The sequence below is a fragment of the Podarcis muralis genome, chromosome 11, assembly GCF_964188315.1.
Source record: "Podarcis muralis chromosome 11, rPodMur119.hap1.1, whole genome shotgun sequence".
In the NCBI taxonomy this organism is placed as follows: Eukaryota; Metazoa; Chordata; class Lepidosauria; order Squamata; family Lacertidae; genus Podarcis; species Podarcis muralis.
This window is the reverse complement of record NC_135665.1, coordinates 20,304,386-20,332,014: the sequence shown is the minus strand read 5'-3', so window position 1 is coordinate 20,332,014 and position 27,629 is coordinate 20,304,386. Positions and strand designations below refer to the sequence as shown.

General features: G+C 46.2%; 1 protein-coding gene across 5 annotated transcripts in view; it reads left to right on the top strand.

The window, feature by feature from the left end:
• SNCAIP (synuclein alpha interacting protein) overlaps positions 1 to 27,629 on the top strand; it is a 130,899-nt gene that overhangs the window by 21,256 nt on the left and 82,014 nt on the right. For 4 of the 5 annotated variants that reach the window (XM_028748214.2, XM_028748213.2, XM_028748216.2 and 1 more), the window contains exon 2: positions 10,109 to 10,194. The exons of the other annotated variant lie outside the window; for it this stretch is intronic. The gene's annotated coding sequence lies outside the window, so the exon portion shown is untranslated. The remainder of the gene's footprint in view (positions 1 to 10,108; positions 10,195 to 27,629) is intronic. 5 annotated transcript variants of the gene reach the window in all.

Here is a 27,629-nt window from a genome sequence, read left to right as displayed (position 1 = left end):
GGGCCCTCCAACCACCGACCTTCCAATTGGCAAGTCCAAGTGGCACAGTGGTTTAAGCCACAGCGCCACCCGTGTCCCCGCAGAAAAAAAGCACAGGCTATGTGTTATCTTCTGGGGGTTTTATGTTGTTTTGATTATCTGTATTTAGTTCGGAATTTGACTTTACTGTTGTTAGTCACTGTGGGCACTGTTTAACAGAAGGGTTAACTTTTTAGTAATAAATAGAAAGAGCCACAAGTTCAAAGACTCTTTGGGTATAGGGCCCAGTTGTATGATTCTTTGGATCCTCCATCCAGTACTGACTGTGAGTTATTTCAGCATCAATTTTTAATTAACATTTATGATGATGCTATCGTGCTGTTTTACCAAGTGGAAGTTGAAACGTAGCTCCATTCCTAAGCCTAAGCTTGTGTAAGAGAGCATTTATGCAAATGCTCCATATGCTCTTCAAATATATTATGTGACAATTGTTAGCATAAATTTCAAAAATAAGCACTCGGATGCACCAAAGCATGTAGTTTTATGAAATAACACATGATTTAAAGGAGGGAAGACGAATACAGTTTTGCAACCGTTGAAGCCCCATACTGTTGTTTGGTTCCAAGGTAGGAGTTCAAAACTGTATTTTTTTTTAATACCTGAATACTAGGAAATGAACAAATTGAGGATAATATGGGTGTGTCTCAGATTCCCTTGTCACCAAAAACGATTGTTGGGGCGGGAAGAGGTGATTGGTGGGGGGTGATTTTACTAATCTTTGGAGAGGTCAACTCTGAAGGAAATGTACTTCTGTGTACGTTGCGATTTAGCTAGATATGCAGAATCATCCGATTCGATTGGCGCAGGGCCACTGACTGTACTATTAGAGGATACGGTGATGATAGAATTTAACTCTGTAAAGGAGAAGTGGTGGAAGCCAGGTATGATGACGCTGATCCAAGGACCCATCTGTTTAGAAGTGGGATTGTCTGTGACAATCTGTGAGTGGATACTGGCTAAATAAGCAGGTCTCTACTCTCTGTTTTGACGGTACAGTACTAATCATCTTCTCATGGAGGAGGGCTGGTCTCAGGTGCAGTATTCCCTCCTACTCATACAAATGATTAACCATGCCAGAACTTTGATTCTCCATATGGCACACACATGTGGTCCAATTCCTGCAATCAGTGCTATACCCAGATTTAGCACATGCATTTCTTGCTTCTGTTCGTCTATCATCAGTAAAGGTAAAGGTAAAGGGACCCCTGACCATTAGGTCCAGTCGTGACCGACTCTGGGGTTGCGGCGCTCATCTCGCTTTATTGGCCGAGGGAGCCAGCGTTTGTCTGCAGACAGCTTCCGGGGTCATGTGGCCAGCATGACTAAGCCGCTTCTGGCGAACCAGAGCAGCGCACGGAAACGCTGTTTACCTTCCCGCCGGAGCGGTACCTATTTATCTACTTGCACTTTGACGTGCTTTCGAACTGCTAGGTTGGCAGGAGCAGGGACCGAGTAACGGGAGCTCACCCCGTCGTGGGGATTCGAACCGCCGACCTTCTGATCGGCAAGTCCTAGGCCTGTGGTTTAACCCACAGTGCCACCTGCATCCCCTATCATCAGTACTAAGCACATATATCCAAGTGTTATAACATCTTCCTAGGACAGTGAGGATATGCTCCTGGCTCCATCCCCAAATTTGCACTCCTCCTCTGCCATAGTGCTGATGTTCACATGTAGATAGAGTTGCCACCCATTCCTGGAAAACCTGATTGTCCCTTTTTGGGGGGGAGGAGAAAGGTGTCCCCTGTCCTGTTGGACTTCAAATGGGACACCTTTTTCACGTATTCAAGCTCCTCCTCAAAAATGCATGGGCAGAAGGTGGCTCTGGTTGAGGAGGAGAGCGAGAGCCTGAGTGGGAGTTTGTGCGGGCAGAGGTTGGGCCACAGAGAGTGAGGGGGCAGTTCTCACAGGCCTGGTCCATCCAGTGAAGAGTGGGCAGGGGGAGAGCATTTTTGCATGGGCAGAGGTGGGTGTGGGCAAGAGCACACTGAACTTTGGACAGGCCTAGTCCATCCGGTCTGGTGGAGAGTTTGCACAGGCGTTGAGGAGGAAGGGCAGCCGGCTAAAGAGCAATATCGGAAGAAAAGGAAATCACTGAGTGCACCATAGCAGCTAAAATGCCAGGGCACTTGCTTCTCCATAACTCACTCTACGTGGAGCTGCCCTTGAGACTGACCCAGAAACTCCAGAGGGTGCAGAATGCCGCGGCGAGACTGCTTATGGGGTCCTTGCCACCGGATCACATTCACCTGGTGCTATACCAGCTGTGCTGGCTCCCAGTGGAGTATAGGATCAGGTTTAAGGTGCTGCTTTTAACCTTTAAAGCCCTAGGACCCTCGTACCTACGGGACCGCCTCTCCTGGTATGTCCCACGGAGGACCTTACGGTCTTCAAACAAAAACATCTTGGAGGTCCTGGGCCACAGGGAGGTTAGGCTGGCCTCAACCAGAGCCAGGGCTTTTTCGGCTGTGGCCCCGAACTAGTGGAATGCTCTGTCACAAGAGACTAGTGCCCTGCGGGACTTGACGTCTTTCCGCAGGGCCTGCAAGACAGAGCTGTTCCACCAGGCCTTTGGCCAAGACACAGTCTGACCCCCTCTTTTGGTAATCCTCATAGAACTCTATCCCAACGTTGCCATTAATTTGATTCTGAATTGATTTTAGAATGAATTGATTTTAGAATGCTGTGTTACTTTTACTGTTGTTAGCCGCTCTGAGCCTGGCTTCGGCTGGGGAGGGCAGGATATAAATAAATTATTATTATTATTATTATTATTATTATTATTATTATTATTATTCCTCTCATGCAAAGGTGGTGGTGAGTCAGCTCAAATTCTTGCTCTCTGGTTGTATTTATGATATATATTTTGGAAAATGAGGTTTATGTAGGGGCATAATAGCTTCATTTCCAACCTGGCAATGCTTTTAAGTACACTCTCAAAGTGTGCTTCCCCCCCAATAGGGCTTTTGGGGTTTTTTGTTTCCCATTGACTAAAGCACTGGAAACCATGTTTGCCATTGCAATGCATTGCTTTGAAGTCATTTCTGCACCAGGTAAAGTAAATTTTAACACGCACATCCAATTGACCCCCCCCCCCTGTTCTGTATTTTGCCTGACCTGTCCCTTATTTTGCCTGACTAAAGGTGGCAACCCTACATGTAGAGAGAACAGAGATGTCTGCAAGCCTAAGCATGCAGATTTCTCTTGATTTCGGAACCACTATTAGATGATTCTCCCAGCACGTTCATTTGGAGGTCCATATTTAATGCACCAATGACATATTTGGACGAGAGGACAGAAAGAACTTGGAGGCAGGTCCAACTGCACAGCTATGCTGCCTTATGATCCTACGAGACCCCTTCACATGGTTGATGCCTGAAGCGGGACCATATGTTTGTTTGCTCTATTGGTGCGCAAGTCTTCTGTGGTTCCGTGATATGACCTATAAAATGTTTTACACACAAGAGATAGGAAGTGCTGCACATTTTAAACATTAAGCAGATAAAATTTGAGAGACATTGTAACAGTTGGAACACACATTATTACTTTTTTCATAATTAGGGATAATATGAAGCAAAGAGTGTCTTCATATTAAACGCAGGATATTCTTGTTGGCAAGCGGTCTTAGACCAATTAAGCTAAATAAATTAAAGTGACTACCATCTGGCATTAGTCTCAAAGTGTTTTACAATAAGAAAGTAACTACACAATGCTCTGAGAGATTACAAAAGCACTGAAATTCTAATGGGCGATGATTTCATTTGAGCTGGGGAATATAACACAGAAGATCTACGCACCAAATTTCAGGAAACAGAAGCCAGGGATCCAAAGAACAGTGAAACTAGTTCTGTGGACCCAAGAGAGCTTTAGATTTGTGGGATTTTTTCCCACCTCAAGCATCAGCATCCTGTGCCACATGGCAAACTACTTTTGAAACGGAGGTAGCGATAGGTGGACTTCCTTCAGCTTAATTCAGAGTTGGGTCAGCAATTACAACCACCTTTGGAAAATCCTCTGCACACATGCCTGCCAACACTTCTGAAATTGACTTGTGATGCTGGATGCATTGCATCATATATTGCCTTAACATTTCATCCACATTTCGTCTGAGCACTTGGCAGTCATTGCTACTCAGATAGAGCTATGCAGATCCCTCCAAAGGGGGATTTTTAATAGCTACAGATCACTGTGGTAAAGCCTAGAAAGATGCTCAAAGGCGGGAAGTAGCTACGCAGTCTCTAGAGTGAAACATAGTGCGAGTTTATGGGTGCGGGAAATATTGCATTAAGCTTTCCTGATTATATTGCTAGCACTTCTGTTCCATTTTCTAAAGTTCCTTTCACACTGCAGTACCTGTTGCGTTCTGGAATTGTCGCTTTTTGACTGCTACACCAGCATATCGCACCAAATTTCATTCACACGAACATTGTTTGACAATGTAACTGCTCCCTCACCCTTTCCACACAGATGTGCTTCTGTTCCCCCCTGATTCCTGCATGAAAACAGGAGGAAAGAACTGTTTGTCAGTATATGACCATAAACTTTGCCACTTTACCCTTGCAATTTTATGGGTTAAAAAAAAGGTAAAGGACCCCTGACAGTTAAGTCCAGTCACGAATGACTCTGGGGTTGTGGCGCTCATCTCGCTTTACTGGCCGAGGGAGCCAGCGTTTGTTTGTACTGTAGACAGTTTTTCCAGGTCATGTAGCCAGCATGACCAAGCTGCTTCTGCCGAAACCAGAGCAGCGCACGGAAACGCTGTTTACCTTCCCACTGGAGCGGGACCTATTTATCTACTTGCACTTTGACGTGCTTTCAAACTGCTAGGTTGGCAGGAGCAGGGACTGAGCAACGGGAACTCAGCCCGTTGCTGGGATTCAAACCGCCGACCTTCCGATCGGCAAGCCCTAGGCTCAGTGTTTTGCAAGTGGTTGAAAGCTAAGTGCAAAATGTGCTTGGCGCCTGCCTAATTTCGAACAGTGGAATGCAACCTAGCACTTATTTCCAAATTATTTGGAAACAGGTTTTTTTCTGGAAGCAAACAACGTGGAAATGAGTAGTAAACTTGTACTATATTGCAGCAGAGTTCCAGAAGTGGCTTTTACATTGTGTGAAAGCTTAAGTTATGGTTTCCATACATCAGGAATTCCCTGGACATAGCCGGAATTTGCATCCGTATTTTCACTATTTGAAATATGGCAACCCTAACCCTACCTCGGGTTAAGTACTTAATTCATTCTGGAGGTCCGTTCTTAACCTGAAACTGTTCTTAACCTGAAGCACCACTTTAGCTAATGGGGCCTCCTGCTGCTGCCGCACTGCCGGAGCACGATTTCTGTCCTCATCCTGAAGCAAAGTTCTGAACCCGAGGTACTATTTTGGGTTAGCGGAGTCTGTAACCTGAAGCGTAAGTAACCGGAAGCTTATGTAACCCGAGGTACCACTGTAATGCAGCCTCAGGCATACTAGAGCAGGGATCAGCAAACTTTTTCAGCAGGGGGCCGGTCCACTGTCTCTTAGACCTTGTAGGGGGCCGGACTATATTTTGAAAAAAAACACTGAACGAATTCCTGTTCCTCACAAATAACCCAGAGATGCATTTTAAATCAAAGAACACATTCTATTCATATAAAAACACGCTGATTCCCAGACTGTCCATGGGCCGATTTAGAAGCCGATTGGGCCAGATCCAGCCCCCGGGCCTCAGTTTGCCTACCCCTGTACTAGAGTATTGCAGAATATATGGGAACTTTATGGTTGTTGTTTTATTTTCAATTCATAACTAGCTTTGTTTTGAATTAGATATGAGGTTGTTTGACAGTAACTGGTCTCCTCTGAATTGTGAAGTGAATCATCAATTATATCTTTCGATAAAGCAAGATATGCAGAGACATATATGGTCATAAAAGTTCATAAGTAATAGCTCCTGTGAGATTTCTTACAAGTGGTTTCAGTGCTGAGGTCAGAGTAGACACACACACACACACACACACACACACACACACACACAACTGTTTTTGAGGGTTTGGCCTTGGAGCCCATGTAATTTTTGTTGAGAAGCAATTCATAAATGCCACATTTCCATGAACAAAATGTTTCCAAACTGGCTTACTGTTGAAGATGGAGATTTTCAAATTATCGTGAATAATTCACTGGGAATGTGGTAGAGTTCTTTAAAATAGCGACAAAAAACCTTACACAGTCTTTTCTATCATAAATGCTGTAAGTATAATATTATAGAGGCATACTTCTTTCTGCCCCTGTTTTTTAATATTTGTGCAGTACAACGATAATGTTACAGAACACTGACATGTAATTTGTAGATTTCTCTAATCTTAGTAGAGAACATTATTACAGGCAGCTCCCCACCCCCCACCCCCAGGAACTGAAGTTTCTTCTTCAGCATATTTAATCCCTACAAACCACATATCCCCTTATGGGAAGAAACACTGGTCCCTTCCCCCACATTTCACTTACATGGCAGATAGTGACAAATTCTAGAAGTATTAGCTTGTTAGCTTGTTTTTAGCAAAAGCATCATGGTGAACTGCGGCGCCGTTAACCAACAAATTTATCATAGCATAAGCGTCTAACAAAATAGACCTTAGTTCTTCGCAAGATCTTTTTGTCAAAATAAATTATTCCAGCAGGATCACTCTCATGTTTTGGTAGGTGAGGAAATAGCTGCAAGGGACAGAGGTTAGATATGTGTCGTCTTGTCATTGAGCCATGCTTTCATCAGGCAGGCTGTAAAAAAGAGTTCATACATAATCGGGACTTAACTATCTATTACTATCCTGCTGTGACAGCTCTCTGGAATTATTTTGACAGTTGATTTAAGAGGCTCCACAGGGTTATCTTATTACCTTGTTTACATTAGCAGGGTACTTCACATTTAAGGGGCCTTATAAGCTGATCTTGTTGTCATCTATTACTATAGTGTTGAGGAATACACACACATGGTAGCTGTATAATCTGGCCCACAGCCTGCTTTAAAACTGGGGTGGGGAACCATTTTTCACCTGATGATCTTTTTTAGGGCCATATGGCAGTGGTGGGTATGGCCAATGTATACATGCAGACACACTCCACACACATAAGTAGATTCAGCCCACACATGTGGTCACTACACATAGGGACCATGCCTGCACGCCATAGCTGTCAACCGTCCCTTATTTGGCGGGAAAGCCCCTTATCCCAGTGCTGCGTCCCGCTGCTGTCCCTTATTGATGATGTCCCTTAAATTTCCTGGGTTTCAAAGGAAGCAGCTCCTCTCCCTTCCTCCCTGCCGGCCAGGGAGGAGGGAGGCTCCAACTGTGTTGCTTGGCTGCGTTGCTCACCCAATAAGGAGTCTAAGAATGACTGGGGGGTGGAGCTTGCATGCCTTGTGCCGATCAAATCGGCCGCGTTGCCTGGGGACTCGCCTTTGCTCAGCGCTTCCCAGCGGAGAGGTGACGGTGGTTTCCCTTGCTGCATCCCCTTTCCGGGTTGCTGCGCTGTGGGAACCACCGCTTGAGGCTTCGCTTGGCTGCTGGCTGGGCTTTCTGCCTTTGGCTCGGAGGGGCTCAGAAGTTGAACATACCTGTGCTTGGAAAATCCCTTATTTTGACTGATGATCCCTTATTTTCGAGGCTGCTGGTCCCTTATTTTCAAATCTGTAAGTTGACAGCTATGCTGCACACTCAACACAAATAGAGCACACACAGAGACACACATACAACATACACACTCACTGAATTTGCAGGTACGCAGACCTCTCTTTTTCTCCTGCATATGTATGCATGCACGCGCATGCACACACACACAGAGTTGTATATCCATGCATGCACCATACTCTCCATCATTTCTCCCATGAAAATAAGGACGTCCTGTTAAACAACAAAAACCATTTTATTATTTATTCCCTGCGCATCTGACTGACACTCCTGGCGGCTTCCAACATATATAAAAACATAATAGGCAGTCAGTCGGTCAAGTTTATTGCTTATAGCCAAAGGCTGCTGGAATGTATACAATGTCATTCAATAAAATATATACTAGTTTGAAACAAAAACTTAAAACATTTACATTGTCAAAACATGACCTAATCTGCACAAAGCTATAAAAACGCCTTAATATACAAATTGACACATTAGACAATAAAATTTATAAGCTAAAATCACCGCGGGGCCACTAATATATTAAAAATAATATTAAATAATACAATAGACAATTATGTAGAAAGTTTAGTGAGAAAGATACAGCTTGGTGTTGATGGGGTCAAAAAAATTCATCTCCTTTACAGTTGATAGCTATTTCGGCTATATAATGTTTTCTACTGTATTTGCATGTATATTCCTCCAGTAAAGTCCTGTGGGGAACTGAGTTCCTATTGGGAAAGACTTGACCAACTACTCGAAAGTATAGACTCTTTGTCGCCCAACCCTCGGTTTGTCTTGGGGGGTGACTTCAGTGCCCGGATTGGCCTTGTCTCCCCACAAAATACAATATTATCTGGACTAAACCTGGAGGACGAACCCAAAATCTGCCAGACGGCACCACCTCTAACCACGCTGGGAAATAACTCTGTGAACTTATATAAAAAAAACTTAATAATACATTAAACATTTAAAAAACCTTTCTTTCTTTCTCTTTCTTTCTTTCTTTCTTTCTTCTTACAAGTGGTTTCAGTGCTGAGATCAGAGCATACACACAGACACTGCCTTCAGATGTCTTCTAATGGTTACATATCTCCTTGGCTTAGGGGGGTTGCATAACTCCATATCATCCATAGTTTCTCCAGTGAAAATAGGGATGTTCTAAGGAAAAGCAGGGCATTCTGGGATCAAATCAGAAACCAGGACAGCTTCTGTGAATCTGGAACTGTCCGTGGAAAATAGGGACACTTGGAGGGTCTGCGTACACTCTCTTGCCCAAGGCAGGTTGAGGGTTCTTACAAAATCATCCCCAATCCAGTGCTGGGGTGCAGGGAAATGCTGCCTTTGTGTTTTCACAGAACTATTTATGAAGCATAAAAGGCAGCTAGCCACAGAAAGAAAAAGGGGGGGGGGGTGCTGCCTAACAGCGCAAACAGTACCCATGTATGCCAGATTGGGGTGGCAGAAGTCCCACCTCAGAGCTCTCCCAGCTAAATTGGCCACCTACTACAGTTGTATCAATGCTGAAAAGCACAAGCAGAGTGCTTTATCATCCAATCTCAGCGCAGAGCACCCCAGTGCTGAAATTGGAAAATAAAACGGGGGGTTTTGGGGGTTCCCTCCTATGTTTGGCCAGACTGAATCAAGGCTGTGGGTTAGCCCCCTGTGCTTTAAAATAATGAAGGGGACCGCAGGTAATTTCAGTGAGAACTAGTATGATATAATTCTTTCTGAGTTCCAGCTTGTAATCATGATATCCATATGTCCTTGGTACAGTCTCACATGTAATTATTTTACAGCCAATTCACAGAATTGTTGGACTGTACAAGTATATGTGTGTGTTTGGTGCAGTGTTCACTATATATTGCATATTTCTGCATTACAAATTGTTTTGGGTGTTTTAGTATTAAAAACAGATGACAGCACATATTTCAAGCATTCATGCACATATGTTCAGAAGAGTAGGGTTACATCCAAAAGGGTGCATGTTCCAGGTCTCTGTATGCACCAATCCCCCCCCCCCCCACACACACGGATATTTCTTCCTTTAGCATCTTCTCTGACACACCCTTCTCTCCCTGTCCCTGCCAAATTGGTATTTTCAACTCACCAAATGTAAAACCATCACAGGGAGTTACTAAAGAGGAACAGCTGGTAAAATCTGAATGTTTATTGCTCGCACGCACACAAATCACATCGCTGGATTATGGCCACATAGTATATATGCGTGTGAATACTAACTCTCACTCCAGGCTTCCTTTAACACTTCGAACTGCTCTTCCAAAGTAACAGCAGCGAGAATAATGGAAAAATATGTGCACTCAGCCAAATGTGTGCATGCATAATAAGCCAGCATCCTTCAGCATGTGTGTAACCATTAATTTTGTTCCTCTCAGCGTGGCTTGTAAATGTCTCTGAATTCTTCCTTGCAGATCTGGTGTTGTGGTGCTGCCTGTGTTAGACGGACGAATGTAGAACGCGACTTAGTGGAGGCTTGCAAAGACGTTGGAAGAATTAGGTAAATCAAATGGCAAGATCCACCTTCCTTCCTTCCTTCCTTCCTTCCTTCCTTCCTTCCTTCCTTTCTTTCTTTCTTTCTTTCTTTCTTTCTTTCTTTCTTTCTCCCCCCAGTTACATCTGCTCACACATGGGCTTTCAGGATAAGACTCATTGGGAAGCCTTCATTCCTCCTCCGCAGCTTGCCCTTGGCTATGTGTACTGCAGCAGCTGGTCATTACTTCCAACAGGAAGCCTGCACGTGCCTCCCATATACACATCCAGCTGTCCCTCTCCTCCCCAGGGACCTTGCCTGCAAGTTTCTTAGGGTTGCCTAGCCAAGGGCTAGCTGGGAGGAAGGAGGCAGGAAACGAAAGATCGGGCTCCAATGAGCCCTGTCCTGATCCTTCTGCTGCACGTGCAGCTGTGGTTACTGGGAGGAGGGGAGCACCTTGGTGTCCTCAGTTTTTGTGGTTTAATTTGAGAACATTCATGTCACTTCCTTGGAAGCGTATAAACAAGAGGGTGAATTATGGGGTCGGTTTCAAACATTTTGGCATTTTGCAACATGCTGTTCTTACCGTTCTTGTTTGTTGTGCGATGGGAAATTGGTTTATCTTTTGTCATTGTCTAGAGGGGTCTCCAAACCAAATGGATGGGTGAAATCAATAATAAAATAAACCGGGGTCAGCAATCGAAGGCCCATGGGCCATAAGCGGCCCATGGGGGTCATTTAACTGGCCCTCAAGCCGCCCCCAAACCAAGCCACCCGCTCGGTGAGTCCCCGCAAACTGTGCTAAACTGGCATGGCACGGTTACTTGCTTCCGTGGCGCCGAAAATTGAATCTGTGCATGTGCAGACGCTGGAAATTGCATCTGCGCACAGACAATGGAAATCACGGGCGCCATCCAGCCCACGGAGGGATCTCCACTGCAGTGAACTGGCCCAGGCAAGGTAAACCTTGCTGACCCATGAAATAAACATTTAAGTTTTAGTCTTTCCAGTCTCTAAAGTTATTTTAGCAGCACGACCCAGTGGCTGCTGTACCAGCTGTTGCAGCAGCATGTGTTAACCACCATTGTATTCCATCGTTGCCATCCTTTCTGTGAGCTAGCTGTTCAGAGATGTATGGAAGCAGGCTTCTGCATGTATAGTCTTAGCTAGACTATACATACATACATACATACATACATACATACATACAGTTGCTGGGCACCCAGTCCCTCATCCCACTTCAGCAGCTGGTGCTGTGTTTGCCCATCCCACTTGCATATTCAGCGTTAGTTAGGATTGCAGGCTTAGTAACTGAAGAAAGTGATGCAGGGAGCTGACAAATAGACACCTTTTATTTCTGTTACTCACTGATCAGGACTTCTATAGGCATAGCTGGATCAAAGTTCTCATTTTCACCAAATGGGTCCTTTGTTTTGTTAATGCACTCTCTGCTCGCCATCTTTTATTTGCTCCCTTCCCTTTGTAGAGAATGTGGACCTGTCAATATGGGTTAAATTCCACCTGTTGCCGCAGTTCATCACTTGGTCATATGGGGCATAGAGTTGTCACGGTGTTCCTTCCCACGTTCTGTGGGAGGAGCTCGCACTTGGTATGAACTAGATGCCCTCGCACTTCATATGGATGAAGAATCCAGGATGAAGAATTCCTGGATTCATGTTCTGCAGTTGCCATGATATAGGGGGGCAAAGGGATATCTCCCCTGGTCTTGATAGGATTGCTTTTAGCGTTACTGCATTGCTGTCCTAATACCGCCCTGTCTGTCTAAGTACCATATCATGGGTTCCCTGGTGGTTTCCCATCTGAGCACCTCAGCAGAGCCACCAGGTGTCCCTATTTTCCAGGGACAGCCCCAGATTTACAGAAGCCATTGTGACACCTCCCTCTGCTGGCTCACTGGTCTCCAGAGTGCAAAAAAGCCTGGTGAGCTCCTATGGTTGGATCATTTCATGTTTGTTGCAGAAAGAAGATAGACATGTAAGTAGGATTTCTCTCAGCATCTGCATTCTGTGATGATAGTGAATTCCTCTTGGACTTAGATGCTTGAATGCCAAAACCTGTTTAGGGACATGGATCGGGAGATTACTAACTGTGGGCCCCATTTTTCTCTTTATTTTCTAGGCTTTCTAAGCAACAGAGACACCCCATGCTTTGCAGCACCATTGCCCCAACACAGATGCCTTTGCATCTGATCCCATCCATTCTCCAAAGCAATTTTAAGCCTGCAGTTGTACACATAATCATATCTATATAATTCCCATTTAAATTCATAAGAATTATGCGCGAGTTGCTTTGTATAATATTGCGGTTTTGGCATTTGGTAGCAGGCATAGAAAAGGTTCTTAACCGTTTGAAGCTTGCCTAGTTTTGCAGTTCTTACCTTTTCTTTCTGAAGTTCAGCCTCATATATGTTTACTCAAAAGTAAGTTCTACTATATTCAGTAGGGCAGTGTTTCCCAACCTTGTGCCTCCAGCTGTTTTTGAACTACAACTCCCATCATCCCTGACTAGCAAGACCAGTGGCAAGGGATGATGGGAATTGTAGTCCAAAAACAGCTGGAGGCACAAGGTTGGGAAACACTGCAGTAGGGTTTAATCCCTAGGTTCCCGTGTTTAATCCTAACCCCATGTTTAGGATTGCAGCCTTAAATGCCCTGATTAAAGAAATGTTTATTGTACATTTTTCCCCAGCCTCACACATTTCTAGGGAACAATTTGTCATACGATTTTTTCCTTCTGATTTCAGTATAGATTTGTTATTTTAACTGAGGTTTAATGTTGTAATTAAATTGCCAGTGTTTAAAACAAATGTATTCAGAAATGTCTTTGGACAGGTTTGCTTAAGGAAACATTTTCTTGGTCTGAAAAGTACGATGAAGTATTAGTTGTCAAGTTAAATATGAAGTATTATGTATTAATCAACTCAGAATATATGTAACCTCATTCCCATTACAACATGCATGCCATACTTCATAACTGATTGATCCTGGTCTTCTTTCTTATCCAGTTGATTTCCATTTTTTAAAAATCTTAGTGGCTCTGTTATCTTGTTAATTTGTTTAGAGTTGGATTTTAAATGATTTCAGGTTTCTGTGATAACTTTGATAGCTTTTTTCATAATATTTAAAGCAGAAAACTGTGTCGCACAGATGTTTACGATTAGCCTTTTGTATTGGAGGTGAAATGCTTTATCTAAGTTAAAATAAGGACATAGGAAGAGCCTGCTGGGTCAGGTCAATAGCCCTTCTAGTCTAGGGTTGACAAAAGGTGAAAATCTGGAAAGTGGTTGGGTTTGTTTGTTCCTTGGCCTAAGTTGTTGAGCAAAATCTAGACTTCCGACACAGTTTGCTATACATCTGGATTTTTCCAGACATTCCAGCGATTTCCGCCCGGACACTGCTTCCAACTGCTGTATTCCAGCTATATCTGGGAAATTCTGGATGTTTGGCAACCCTATAGCCCAGCATCCTGTTTTCACAGTGCTAACAAGATGTCTGTGGGACTTGAGCTCTGAGTGCCCTGTCTTCCTAAGGTTTCCAGCTACTGGTACAGTGGTACCTCAGGTTAAGTACTTAATTCGTTCCGGAGGTCCGTTCTTAACCTGAAACTGTTCTTAACCTGAAGCACCACTTTAACTAATGGGGCCTCCCACTGCTGCTGCACCGCCAGAGCACAATTTCTGTTCTCATCCTGAAGCAAAGTTCTTAACCTGAAGCACTATTTCTGGGTTAGCAGAGTCTGTAACCTGAAGCGAATGTAACCTGAAGCGTCTGTAACCCGAGGTACCACTGTATTCAGAAACATTACTGCCTCCAAATCATATGGATCTTTCACCTTGCAAGAACTTGTTGTTGTTTAGTGTTAACGGAAAAATCCGAGGGCTCTCTTGGACAAAAACAAAGACACCAACCAGGATAACTTGGAGCAAAACAGCAGCCTGTAGGCTTGGCCTTTATTGAACTGTTGCAACAGGGTGCTCCCCTCACTTGCAGGAGAGAGGAAGGACACAGAAAAATGGTATGCAAGGTCTTATAAAGACTTTTGAAATTCCCATCCTGTAGATCAAGACCACCCCCAGAAACATCATACATACATCACAGAAAGGAGGGGTTGAGGGAGGAGTTGTGGTGGTAACCTGAGTGTCCTGTCACCTGGCTGGTTCCCCCTTTCCCCCTCCCCATGAGTATTTTCCAGGTGACAGAGGGGAGTTTGCAGTTTCCTGCCCCCAGAGGGAAGAGCTGATTATTGTCCTTTGTTCCAGTCTGTGTTGAATCCACTCCCATATGCAAGTTCTTTGTGATCTTGATTGTCTTCTGTCTAGGACCATCAGGGTTGGCATAGCAACTGGGCAGGGCTCCTGTGGATGTGCTGGTATGCTGAAGGGATTATGGCTGCCCTGTATCAAACCTTCCCCATTTTGTAGTCCTTCTTTCATGGAGTAAAATAAAAGTGGAACAGTGCAAATCCGATGTATGGTTGATTTTCTATGAATTTATAACAGAAGCGTAGCGTATGTAGTATGTGAGTGTGTGTGAAGTTTGTACAAACTGAATGATTGGGGGGGGGGGCTTTCCTGCTACATTAGTTATTTAGGCGTGTCCGACTCTTCGTGACCCCATGGACCAGAGCACGCCAGGCACTCCTGTCTTCACATGCCTCCCGTAGTTTGGTCAGACTCATGCTGGTAGCTTTGAGAACACTATCCAACCATCTTGTCCTCTGTCATCTCCTTTTCCTTGTTCCCCCCATCTTTCCCAACATCAGGGTCTTTTCCAGGAAGTCTTCTCTTTTCATGAGGTGGCCAAAGTATTGGAGCCTCAGCTTCAGGATCTGTCCTTCCAGTGAGCACTCAGGGCTGATTTCCTTAAGAATGGATAGGTTTGATCTTCTTGCAGTCCATGCAAGAAGCAGATTTATTTATTTATTTCTTAGTTTAGTACTAAGGTGTTAAACTAGGACCTTAGAGACTGAGTTCAAATCCCCAGGAAGTCATGAAGCTCACTGGATGACCTAGGACCATTTGTTGTCCCTCAATCTAACCTACACATGGTGGCTGTGAGGATGAAATAGGGAGGTGGAGAACCGCATATGCAGCCTCAAGCTCATTTTAGGAAAGCAGGAGTATAAATGTATTAATACAGTTAAACTGTGCTTGGGAGATTTAGAAAGCAATGGAAGAAATAGGAAACTTCTTTCTCATAAGATCTCCAGGCCAACAACATTTTAAAGGTGCGCCAATTAACCTTGCAGCTAATGATGTGCTTTTCTGTCCCTTCTTGAAACAACTTTAGCAGAGATCAGGTTTTTGTTCCCTTCCAAGACTAGAGGGTCTTGGGAAATTGCACTAAAAGTTAGCAATTGTGGGTCCAACATGTCTCAAAATCTGTGTGAAATCCTATGAATTCATAAAACCTGCATTGGGCCTGCACACTCTCAAGGTAGTGGCTATGTCCACTTGAAATTTGAGAGTACATTTGGCTATTTTTTGTGGAGTTGCAGCATTAAAGTGACTGTGCTGAGTATAGTCCTGTAGTCTTGGTAATGTTTAGGACTACAGTGAATGAGGAACGCGGGTGGCGCTGTGGTCTAAACCACTGAGCCTCTTCTGCTTGCCAATCAGAAGGTCGGCGGTTTGAATCCCCATGATGGGATGAACTCCTGTTGTTCAGTCCCAGCTCCTGCCCACCTAGCAGTTCGAAAGCACGTCAATGTGCAAGTAGATAAATAGGTACTGCTCTGGCAGGAAGGTAAACAGTGTTTCCGTGTGCTGCTCTGGTTCACCAGAAGCGGCTTAGTCATGCTAGCCACATGACCCAGAAGCTGTCTGCGGACAAACGCCGGCTCCCTCAGCCTATAGAGCGAGATGAGTGCCGCAACCTCAGAGTCGTCAGTGACTGGACCTAACGGTCAGGGATACCTTCACCTTTTACAGTGAGTGAATGTACAAAATGTACCACACCTTTCTCATAATTAAACATAAGCTGAGGATCGCTACTATTCAGGAATGCCAGAGGATGCAGAGAATAATTTGGATGGTATAGACTCATTAAAATTACATGCACTTGAAAGGATAAATGTAATATAGTTCCTAATTATAAGGAAACAGCTTTATGATATCAGAGGTACTTTTGAGAGATTATCTGCTGTGTCTTTGTAACCTTATATGACAGGTAGGAGCCTTAACCTCAAGAACCCTTGAGAAAGATCTTATGTGGCGCTTAACAATGTAAAACCGACCACTGAGTTTTAGCAAACATCTTCATAGATTTAACCAAAGAAGGAAACAAATGCTGTGATATGGAACACAAGTCTTAAGGAGGAAAATAAACTAATGTTTCCGTTTATTTGTTCCTCTAATTAGAAGGACAAATTTGGTTCTAAGCCTTTCATTTAATTTTAAAGGAACAAAGCAGCTCATTTGTTTTCTGCTGTTGTAATGTGAATAGCTGGTATCTTAAAAAAAGAAGCATTCTCCATTCATATGTTGTGGGCCATTCTGGAGTGCTGAGCTTGGCTGAGAGAGAAGGTAATTTGAAGCCAGTGTCGTGAATGCCAGAACTACTAGTTCATTCCTTGGCTAAAGTGCAGAGACACTCAGCACCTTGTCTCTTTTAAAGTCAGGGCTCGCTTTGAACTGAGATGCGCACAGATCTCATGGCTTGTGTCGTCTGGGTTCTTTGGCTTTTGAACTTTACTGTTTGAATTGGCAGCGAAGCACCAGAAGGTCTGTTAAGTAAATCTCAGCTGCATTAGCAGCCAATCTTTTGTAACTGCCGTTTAGTGCAAATCTGCCATTCAGACTCTGAGGAGAGAAACTTCTATATGATATTTATTAATGGATTGCTCATTCTGTGCACCGAGATTTCCTTTACCAACGTGGAACAATCTGTTTTCCAGACAACGAGGCCTATTAGTTGTTACTCATAGAACAAAAGAATATTGTACATGTATCTTAAGTTCAGCCTAGTGGAAATGGCCATTTTCATCCACTGTGGATGGTTTTGACACAAGCATTATTATTATTAGCTTCCTTTGGATAAAAGAGCACTTTGGTGTCTTCCTATAAATGCTTTATGTCCGTTCTGCCCGGACACTGAGGTCCAGCACTGAGGGCCTTCTGGCGGTTCCCTCACTGCGAGAAGCAAAGCTACAGGGAACCAGGCAGAGGGCCTTCTTGGTAGTGGAACCCACCCTGTGGAACGCCCTCCCATCAGATGTCAAAGAGATAAACAACTACCTGACATTTAGAAGACATCTGAAGGCCGCTTAAAAACTTAGGGAAGTTTTTAATGGGTGGCATTTTAATGTATTTTTAATCTTTGTTGGAAGCCGCCCAGAGTGGCTGGGGAAACCCAGCCAGATGGGCAGGGTACAAATAAATTAATAATAATAATAATAATAATAATAATAATAAAGCAGCAAATCTAGACCTCTGTAGCAGGTTCTCCCACTCCAAAGATAATGTCCAGTTGCCACTAAGTCTAGCAAGAACTCTTAGCTTTCAGTCTATATGCCTCTGCCCCTTCAGAATTGCAATTACTGTTTCTCACATACAGTGGTGCATCGCAAGACGAAATTAATTCGTTCCGCAAGTCTCTTCGTCTTGCGGTTTTTTCGTCTTGCGATGCACGGTTTCCCATAGGAATGCATTGAAAATCAATTAATGCGTTCCTAGGGAAACCGCCTTCAGACCAGGTCCGGGGACAGACTGTCCCCGGACCTCTTCTGAAGGCTGGGGGGGGGGGGGGGACAAGGGCTTTTCTTCCCACCCCAGCATTTTAAAAAACCCTGGGACAGCGGAGGACTTCTCCGCTGTCCGGGCGATCTTAAAATGCTGGCGGGCGGCATTTTAAAATCGCCCCGGGACAGCGGAGGACTTCTCCGCTGTCCGGGGCGATTTAAAAACCCCTGGGAAGGCAGGCAAGGGGGACAAAGACTTTCGCCCCCCGCCCGCCTTCAGAAGGTGTTCCCGCCCCCCCCCCCCGCCCGGCTTCGCAGCAGCGCTACAAAGCCCGGCGGCTGGGGCAGGTGTTCCCGCCCCCCACCCGGCTTCGCAGCAGCGCTACGAAGCCCGGCGGCTGGGGCAGGTGTTCCCGCCCCCCCACCCCGCTTCGGAGCAGCGTTCCGAAGCGGGGTGGCTGGGGCAGGTGTTCCCGCCCCCCGCCCGGCTTCGCAGCAGTGCTAAAAAGCCCGGCGGCTGGGGCAGGTGTTCCCGCCCCCCCACCCCGCTTCGGAGCAGCGTTCCGAAGCGGGGTGGCTGGGGCAGGTGTTCCCGCCCCCCGTCCGGCTTCGCAGCAGCGCTACGAAGCCCGGCGGCTGGGGCAGGTGTTCCCGCCCCCCACCCGGCTTCGCAGCAGCGCTACGAAGCCCGGCGGCTGGGGCAGGTGTTCCCGCCCCCCCCCACCCCGCTTCGGAGCAGCGTTCCGAAGCGGGGTGGCTGGGGCAGGTGTTCCCGCCCCCCGCCCGGCTTCGCAGTAGCGCTACGAAGCCCGGCGGCTGGGGCAGGTGTTCCCGCCCCCCCACCCCGCTTCGGAGCAGCGTTCCGAAGCGGGGTGGCTGGGGCAGGTGTTCCCGCCCCCCGCCCGGCTTCGCAGCAGCGCTACGAAGCCCGGCGGCTGGGGCAGGTGTTCCCGCCCCCCACCCGGCTTCGCAGCAGCGCTACGAAGCCCGGCGGCTGGGGCAGGTGTTCCCGCCCCCCCACCCCGCTTCGGAGCAGCGTTCCGAAGCGGGGTGGCTGGGGCAGGTGTTCCCGCCCCCCGCCCGGCTTCGCAGCAGCGCTACGAAGCCCGGCGGCTGGGGCAGGTGTTCCCGCCCTCCCACCCCGCTTCGGAGCAGCGTTCCGAAGCGGGGTGGCTGGGGCAGGTGTTCCCGCCCCCCGCCCGGCTTCGCAGCAGCGCTACGAAGCCCGATGGCTGGGGCAAGTGTTCCCGCCCCCCACCCGGCTTCGCAGCAGCGCTAGGAAGCCCGGCGGCTGGGGCAGGTGTTCCCGCCCCCCCCACCCCGCTTCGGAGCAGCGTTCCGAAGCGGGGTGGCTGGGGCAGGTGTTCCCGCCCCCCGCCCGGCTTCGCAGCAGCGCTACGAAGCCCGGCGGCTGGGGCAGGTGTTCCCGCCCCCCCACCCCGCTTCGGAGCAGCGTTCCGAAGCGGGGTGGCTGGGGCAGGTGTTCCCGCCCCCCGCCCGGCTTCGCAGCAGCGCTACGAAGCCCGGTGGCTGGGGCAAGTGTTCCCGCCCCCCCCACCCCGCTTCGGAGCAGCGTTCCGAAGCGGGGTGGCTGGGGCAGGTGTTCCCGCCCCCCGCCCGGCTTCGCAGCAGCGCTAAAAAGCCCGGCGGCTGGGGCAGGTGTTCCCGCCCCCCCACCCCGCTTTGGAGCAGCGTTCCGAAGCGGGGTGGCTGGGGCAGGTGTTCCTGCCCCCCGCCCGGCTTCGCAGCAGCGCTACGAAGCCCGGCGGCTGGGGCAGGTGTTCCCGCCCCCCCACCCCGCTTCGGAGCAGCGTTCCGAAGCGGGGTGGCTGGGGCAGGTGTTCCCGCCCCCCGCCCGGCTTCGCAGCAGCGCTACGAAGCCCGGTGGCTGGGGCAAGTGTTCCCGCCCCCCCCCACCCCGCTTCGGAGCAGCGTTCCGAAGCGGGGTGGCTGGGGCAGGTGTTCCCGCCCCCCGCCCGGCTTCGCAGCAGCGCTAAAAAGCCCGGCGGCTGGGGCAGGTGTTCCCGCCCCCCCACCCCGCTTCGGAGCAGCGTTCCGAAGCGGGGTGGCTGGGGCAGGTGTTCCCGCCCCCCGCCCGGCTTCGCAGCAGCGCTACGAAGCCCGGCGGCTGGGGCAGGTGTTCCCGCCCCCCCCACCCCGCTTCGGAGCACCGGGAGAAGCGATCTCCCCACAGCCCCTTGCTTCAAAAGAGGTCCGGGGGCAGACCTCTTTTGAAGCAAGGGGCGGTGGGGAGAAGCGATCTCCCCGCCGCCCCTTGCTTCAAAAGAGAAGACCCGCTGTCCCCGGGGCAAGCTTCGTTTTGCGAAGCAAGCCCATAGGGAAATTCGTCTTGCGAGGCAACTCGAAAACGAAAAAACCTTTCGTTTTGCGAGTTTTTCGTCTCGCGAGGCGTTCGTCTTGCGGGGTACCACTGTACCTATGCAGAGCACTCATTTCAGACCTCCAGCACTGCAAGTGAATTGCCTATTCTGGAAATGTTTGTACCCATAAAAAACACATCAAGGTGCTTTTTGTCAAATCCCTGGCTCCTGTCAGACAGCTCTTCAGGCAAAACCATAGTGACAGACGGTTTCACAGCAATCAGATGGTGAAACTCTCAATGCCGTTTAACTCCTTTCTTTACTTCATCATAACGACTAATAGACATGGCAGAGTCTCACACATTAATGACTGTTGTTGGCATCTGTCGAGAGACAATGGAGTGTGCCCCTCCAAACCGCTGCATTAGGAGTACCAAAGTGACTTAGATTCATAGAATTTATAGAATCATAGGGTTGTAAGAGACCCTGAGGATCATCTCGTCCAACCCAAACATCCAGCTTCCCCATACGGGGATCAAACCTGCAACCTTGGCATTATCAGTACCACACTCTAACCAACTGGGCTATCCATGTGTTCAGAACTTACTCCTGGAGCACAAGCCTGGGCAGTGTGTATGGAGGGCCTGGGCTGCCCAAATAACAAGATCTCACTGATGTGGTGCAAAGGAAAGCAGAGCAATACGTTTGGCACCAGCTTGGCTTCAGGGAGGAGACATACAAGGTGTCATCCAACTGTCTTAGGGACTCTACTCTGGAATTGTGTAGGGTTTACTCCTTAGCCTTTTATTCTCCTAAAGATATCCCACAAGGAAGTGGAGGTTTAGGATCAGAGTTTTCCCTAGCTAGGTTATCTTCTCCGGTTGACATGCCCCATCTGTCCCTCACTTCCTCCTACAGCACGTGCAGAAACCGCCTTCTTGACCGTTGGACCCACTATTGGTCTTGCCCGTCCAATCTGCTGGAGCCTATCTTCACATGCCTGGAAAAGTCCCTAATTCACTGTGGGTTTGAGACCCATCAACTACCATTACCTTGTTTAACCGGCCAGTCAAAACCGTTCCTGGTGTGTGGCCACTGTCACATGCTGACAGCTTCTAGGAGCCACAAGTGAGAGCTTAATGTTGGGTAAAGACCAAAGATGGACAAGCTACCCCCAGAAAGAACACAATGTGTCCCCCACCAGAGATCCTGTTGGTGTTTAGTCGTTTAGTCGTGTCCGACTCTTCGTGACCCCATGGACCAGAGCACACCAGGCACTCCTGTCTTCCACTGCCTCCCGCAGTTTGGTCAAACTCATGTTGGTAGCTTCGAGAACACTGTCCAACCATCTCGTCCTCTGTCATCCCCTTCTCTTGTGCCCTCCATCTTTCCCAACATCAGGGTCTTTTCCAGGGGGTCTTCTCTTCTCATGAGGTGGCCAAAGTATTGGAGTCTCAGCTTCAGGATCTGTCCTTCCAGTGAGCACTCAGGGCTGATTTCCTTAAGAATGGAGAGGTTTGATCTTCTTGCAATGCATGGGACTCTCAAGAGTCTCCTCCAGCACCATAATTCAAAATTATCAATTCTTCGGCCATCAGCCTTCTTTATGGTCCAGCTCTCACTACATCACTACTGGGAAAACCAGAGCTTTAACTATACGGACCTTTGTTGGCAAGGTGATGTCTCTGCTTTTTAAGATGCTGTCTAGGTTTGTCATTGCAGAGATCCTACCCCTACCCTAATGCTTCATACACTCCACATTAATGACTACTGTTATGAAATATATGGATAACATACAGATCCTAAGCCTTAATCATACTCATTTATTTATTTATTCATATATATATATATATATATATATATATATATATATATATATATATATCAGGGATTGCCATTTTTTTCTTTATCCTTCCAAGCTCAAATTTGATAAAACCATCAATGGCTATTAGCTATGATTAGTCATGATAGGTAAATGGAACCTTCAGGGGCAATACGTGTCTTTTCATCAGATGCTAGGGAGCAAGTGATGTGGGCAGTGGCTTTTTCAATCATGTTTGAGCTTCTTGGGAGCAGCTGGTTGTCCACTGGTGGAGACATAATGCTGGTCTCCATGGACCGTTGATCAACACTAGACAGGCACACTTTGCAGGCACACATGGTCACTTAAACCGCTATGTCAAAGCCTCTTAGCTACAAATGTGCAAAAGTGATTCAGAAACCAGTTAAACTGGAATTGATTGGATTGAGCCAGTTTAGACTTAGCTGACTTCAATAGAACTAATGCATATTGGCTTTTATTGAAGTGTCTCAGTCACCTAGTTTGTACATTAGTTGAGGATAAACTGTAATCCTCAAAATACTTTCTTTTGGTTCAGGCCTTTGCTCCCAAATTCCAGATTCTGAATATATATGTCCCAGTAATGCATTTAAGAACAACTTCCCTTTAATTAGACTGTTGATTGGACACCAGAGCTATTTTAGAAATACCTGTTGTCCTTAGTTACATGAGATATATAATATTTTGCTTTCACTTACCTGAGAGATAGCTTGGCTTGCTTGCTTGAATCCTCTCGATTTATCTCCTATCCTAGAACTTTCCGCATTGAATCTTTTCTGACGGTGACTAAACTTTTGATTACTTGCTTCACTTGACTGCTAGATGGCTGATCAGCAACGCCTTGTATTGGGTTTCTTTTGACTGGGTCCTTTTGCTGGTTCTTCTGACCTCTCAGAGCTAGGGTAGTGTAGTGGTTTGAATATTGAATTAGGACCCAGGAGACCAGAGTTGAAGTCCTCACTCAGCCATGAAACTCACTGGGCTACTTACTGTCTCTTAGCCTAGCTAGGGTTGCCATATTTTGAAGAACAAAAAAGAGGGCACACAAAAAAGAGGGGGAGGGAGGAGAGATCTCACGAGAAACGAGCGCTATGGAAACTGTTCCATTAACTTTCACAAAATTTTCTTCCTTTAATGGTGAAATATTCTGGAACAGGTTATATATGCCAAGAGCGGATATACACTATCTAGTATAACTCTTTCCCATCTTTGAACTTATCCCATTTTAATGATTATTTTCTCTGCTCTAAGATCCCTATCCATAAAAATGTTTCCAATTCTCACAGTTTTATGGGGAGTCTCGTGGCATTTCATATGAATACCCTGGTTCCATACTGTGTATGTCTTTTTATTATCTGGTGCTTTCAATGAGATTATCAGTTTAAAGTCAGTGGGGACTCTTACAGTTAGAGAACCCTATGGATCTGGGCTTGAGCTAATGCAGGAAGGCCTTATAAAGGATGTGAGTCTGTGTTAACAAATTAGCATCCAGAATGTAGATAAAATGTTCCAAACGTCTCACCATAGCCAGACTTTACAAGGATCTGAAACCAAGGATGAAACATGTATCTGTAGTCTGCTGAAGGGATACAGCTTTGTTTTATTTGAACACAGCTGCTGGCATAAAAGATTGAAAATGACATGAACAAAGCCTGGTGTGTCAGAGAACCTGAATCACAGCTGATGCCATTGGCAACTGAGCTTCTGCAATTCTTTCCAGCAGAGTTGGAATTACACTTGCATTTGTTCACTTGCCAGGCCTGATGCTGGGTTTCATAGATGCAGAAAATGATGTTCATAAAAGTTCAAAATATGCAGCTACTTGTATATGAAAATCAAACTTTTCTGTGATGCTCTTGTTTACTTGGAAGCTAAACACGATTAGGTTAGAACAATGCTTTGTGCTCAGCTTTTAAATGGAGGGCCAAACTAGATGTGATGTTTATATGTGTCTCTGCATAGAGTGAGGAAAATGTCTGATTTTAAATGCAAACAGCATCAGCTGTGAGGGGCTGATAATTGTGGAGATCTCAGCAGGCAAGGAGGGGGAATGTAACTCTTTGCTACACTGCTGCTGCCCAGAGCTTGAAGCTGCTATTTGCATTGGGAGGAAATACCCCATTGGCACCAGTGATGGATTTCCTCTGAGTACAAGCAGTAGTTTCAGTGGAGGCACTTTTCCCAGGACCACAGAAGGGGAGGATAGGGTTAAATTTCCCTCCCATCCCTTTCATTACTAGCCTTCCAGCTGATGCTACTTGCATTACAAAACAAAAACCTGCATGTTCAATGCAGATACAGTGGTACCTCGGGTTACAGACGCTTCAGGTTACAGACTCCGCTAACCCAGAAATAGTACCTCGGGTTAAGAACTTTACTTCAGGATGAGAACAGAAATCACGCGATAGCGGCATGGCGGCAGTGGGAGGCCCCATTAGCTAAAGTGGTACCTCATGGTAAGAACAATTTCAGGTTAAGAACAGACATCCAGAACGAATTAAGTTCTTAACCCAAGGTACCACTGTATACATGTCTAGTTTGATCAGTCTATGTTTTTTGGTTTTTTGCCCACTAAAGATAGCTAAATATTCCTCCATGGTACAAGACTGCTGAACACCACACACATTTGTTAAACAGATTTAGAAGCAACTCCCTTATTCTCCTTTCCACTAAAGTTAGAAAGGTGCTTTTTCTGTGATGAATGTGCTTACTTCAGCAAGCTGTTTGTACCACCTCATATCAGACTAAATACATTTCCATGACCCCAGCCTTTATAAGAGGATTAATGTGTTACGATACAGTATTGCTTTACTTTCTGTCAGGACTTGAGCCCTTAGTGAATGTTGACCTGCAGACCTGAGGGCATGCAGTCAAGAATTCAGCTTATTGAGTACTACTTGCTTCTGCCTTAAGAGGGATGCCCTTCAAGGAAGCCTCCTTACCTCAACAATAGACCACACTGAGTCAAGTGATACTCTCTATCTCTTCTACAAGCAAACAAAAAAAAAACACCAAACCAAACAAACTCGATTGTGCTTGCTCCCCCGCCTGAACATTTAGGAGACCCCTTTTTGGTTGCAGATTGTTGACATGTACTTTGAAAAGGGAAACTGAATACAGGGAAATTTTGCTTTAAAAAGTTGCTTTTATCAATCGTTCACATTTGGTATAACGCCTTTGTATACTCTGGACTTCCGCACCAATGGAGCAGAGGCCTCTGGGACATGCAGTCAATTTGTGCGTTAGGCACACCCATCTTTCCTTGCCTTGCCTCTTCACTGTGATCCAAAGGTATGGTCATCTGCCTCCTCCACACAAGTCCTAACTTAACTCTAACCATTCGAATCAATTTTAGCCCTTCGTCAATTCATCTGACTCCATCAGGCACTTCCTGTGATGTACTGTATTTTTCGCTCTATAAGACGCACCAGACCACAAGACACACCTAGTTTTTGGAGGAGGAAAACAAGAAAAAAAATATTCTGAATCTCAGAAGCCAGAACAGCAAGAGGGATCGCTGTGCAGTGAAAGCAGCAATCCCCTCTTGCTGTTCTGGCTTCTGGGATAGCTGCGCAGCCTGCATTCGCTCCATAAGACGCACACACATTCCCCCTTACTTTTTAGGAGGGGAAAAGTGAGTCTTATAGAGCAAAAAATACGGTACTTCCTTGTGAGCCTCCCTTAGGCTAGTCTTAGGCTCAGGTGAATTTCTGCCTCACACTCACTGCCAGACCTCCTTCCTCTGTGGAGTGTGAAAAAAGAATTGGTTAGAAACAGCTCCCCTTGCTGCTTCGCCCTCTTCTAAATGTACCCAGGGGTGTGCTCATTGTGGCAAACGTAGCTTACAACCAAGGAAGAGAAAATAAAAGTCTTTATGTCTATTAGTTTTAATAATTTATATTGTAGGAGCTTTCACTTCATGTGCCGTGATGAATTTAGCAGCTGGACATCTGTGGTCTGTTCCTTCGTTGTAATAGGAAAACACGGTGTCTGGCAAAAACTCAAAAGTCCAGTGTAACGATATAACATTTATTTTATGATGGGAAGAATAAGAAATGAAATATCTGACTAACTGTTGTATCTTGGAAGAGAAGGTAAAAGCAGAAGTCCTATGACTCAATCGCACGTGCACAATCTGAGTCTGTGTACTACTGTTCTACACCTGGAGTAGCAATTTTATATAATCATCAGAGTGGGAGCACTTGGCTATTCAGACCTATTGTGCATGTGTACCACTGGGGGTACATAATTGTTAATCTGGATCCAGTCATACTGAACCCTTTTGATGATGAAGATGTTGAGAAATACATGTGTAACAGGGCTAGTGGAAGCTGACTTTCAGATGTCTCTTGCCTCCAGCAGGCTCCCCAGACACACCTCCCCCTCCCCAAAGGAACATCCTATTCCATTTCAGCCTTCTTTCCCAGCATGTTCACACTTCTGTCTCAGTGACATCTATCCTGGCTTGGTCATGTACACAGAATGGAAAATGGTGGGGTCCCCAAAGATGTGCTTTAAGGCTTCAGGCACCAGGCCCGTTGGCAGACCAACTCTGCTTTATAAAAGATGTCTGCAAACGTGACATGAAGCCTGGCAACATTAATCCTAACGTGTGGGAATTGCTTGCGCACGACTGTCTGGAGACAGATGGTCAGGTCATGTATCCACAACAGTGACCAGAGCAGAAATGACTGCTGGGAAGGGTGGAGAGGGAAGAAACGCCATGGTGCATCTGTAAGAGCGAAACCAGATGCCTTCATCTGCCCCACTTGCGATAACCCATGTCTCTCCCATATTGTTTTCTACAGCCACAGCAGGCGCTGTAACTCTCCCAACAGTTTGGCTTAACCCCCAAAGATGCACTCTTTCATTGTCTCCCGAGACAGATGGATGCCAACAGCAAGAAGAATTTCAGCCTTTTACACTACGTTCCATCCCATTCAGTAGGGTTCTCTGATCTTGGGAGAGCCTTTCAGGGGGAGAAAGTAGTCAGTTTCTGCTAGCTCTTTTACACATGCTTTTCTCTAACCCATGGTGTGGTGATCACACAGAGTCCCCGGACGTTTGATGGTCTATTGATCCCTGTGCCACCACTGTTCTCGCTTCCCCGCTGCCACCAACCCGTTACTCTAGGGTAAAACACTGAGTCCAGACAGTTGTTAAAATTGAATCAAATAAACAAGTTTATTTTATAAACATTAACAAGTTTATGGTTTCTCAGATAATATTCCTGTCAGTATCTTAACTTTAGTTTCTTTACTGGCCTATACCTTCCTAACACCTGATTATCTCAACTGTTTGACTGACTCTTAACAAATTCTCTCACTCTCTCATATCAGACTAGCCAAACCCACAGACTTATCCTCTCCCTGTCTCTTCTCTAACTCCAGACTGACTTCTCAACCACCCTAACTCTAACTTTAACTCCTCCCCTTGGGTTAGTCATTTTACAATTAGTTAACCCTTTCCTTATGAACCCAGTATGATGTCACACACCTAGGAGGGCAAATGCCACACATGGTTTCACATTAAGAAAAACCCATTTCAGAAATGTATGTATTAGAAAAAGGAGAAGAAACATGCTTTCATTCATAGTAATGACC